The following is a 1,730-nucleotide window of genomic DNA, read 5'->3' on the forward strand; positions in this document are numbered from 1 at the left end:
GCTAATTTCGTAAATATTTACGAACTTAGCGACGAATGTTTTTCTCTCGCTAATCCATCACAACTTTGCGACGAACAAATTTCGTCGCAAAAGTCTGTCAGTATTTGACATTTTTCTTGTAGTGTTTACAATAGAAATCAAATCAGAGAGTAACGATTTACAGTAGAAATCAAATAAGAGAGTAACGATTTACAGTAGAAATCAAATTAAAGAGTAACGATTTACAATAAAAACCAGATAAGAGAGTAACGATTTACAATAGAAATTAGATCAGAGAGTAGCGATTTACAGTAGAAATCAGATCAGAGAGTAGCAATTTACAGATTTGTACTATAAATCGTTATTCTCTGATTTGATTTTTACTGTAAATCGCTACTCTTTGATCTTATTTCTACTGTAAATCGTTACTCTCTGATCTGATTTCTACTGTAAATCGCTACTCTTTGATCTAATTTCAACTGTAAATCGCTATTCTCTGATTTGATTTCTACTGTAAATCGTTACTCTTTGATCATATTTCTACTATAAATTGCTACTCTCTGATCTGATTTATTCTGTAAATCGCTACTCTCTGATCTGATTTATACTGTAAATCGCTACTCTTTTATCTGATTTTTACTATAAATCTTTACTCTTTGATTTGATTTCTACTGTAAATCACTTTTTTCAACAAAGAGATAATAAAAAAAACCATGTCCGCTTAGAGAAAAATCTTACTGCTCTTTTCAACAGTTACAAGAGAGAAAAAAAATAAAAAATTTATACAAGGCAAGAACAACAACACTAAACTTAAACAAGTTGGGTGTGATCCATAAGAAACCGAGTCTCAAACATAAGCTCCAAAAAAATTTCTTCCCGGGGGGGGTTGCTGCCCCCCACGACCCTCTGCCAGGGGCACACCCCTAGACCGCTCCCTACCTGCTGATCACGCAGCAGTACCAGCAAAAGGTAGACATTGGATAATAGGACTTCCTGAATAACTTCTAAAATTGTTTGATAGAAATGCAATTATTATCACAAACTTATATGAAACCAAGTTTTAGTACAAGTTTCACTTGTACCAGAAACTGGTTTTCTATATTCCAAAGAACAAGTTTCATATGCATATAAAAGCGAGTTTCTTGATATTTATGAAACTGATTTAAATGTTTTTAAAACCAGTTTCATAGAACTGAAAGAGGTGGTTGTTTGATCCTTATTTTTTCTAAGTCAGTGACCCATTCTTAACATCTGAAATGTTAGGTGGTATTTGTAAAATTTTCATTTTTTTTATATTTGACTTTTAAGCAAGGAAATCATAGTGAGAAAAGTTTAAAACGGAAAAATATCACCAGCAAAAAACTCGCTAGAATTTGATTTTTTTTTAAAGACTCGCATTTTTCCTAAAAAATCTCCGCAATAAAAATTAAAAATGACTATAAAGAAAATTTTAAAATATACAAAATAAATTTTGCAATAAATATAAATAAAAATATTTCAAAAAACCACACGATTTTCACGATAAATTCATGATAAAAACATAAATATCGTGTTTAAAACATGATATTTATGTTTTTATCGAAATCTCTCGAGAAATTGCTGTTTTTAACTTTTGAGTAATTTATTGCGATTTTCATAAATCTCGAGAGATTTATCACTATGAGGAAAACTAAAAGGGTCTCTCTCTGTCGCTCGCTCCTCGCTCGCGGGTATTTGTAATTTTTTGTTTTTTTATTGACTTTTAAGCAGGA

This window comes from Nuphar pumila, chromosome 13 (genome assembly GCF_984573655.1).
Source record: "Nuphar pumila chromosome 13, dmNupPumi1.hap1.1, whole genome shotgun sequence".
Lineage (NCBI taxonomy): Eukaryota > Viridiplantae > Streptophyta > Magnoliopsida > Nymphaeales > Nymphaeaceae > Nuphar > Nuphar pumila.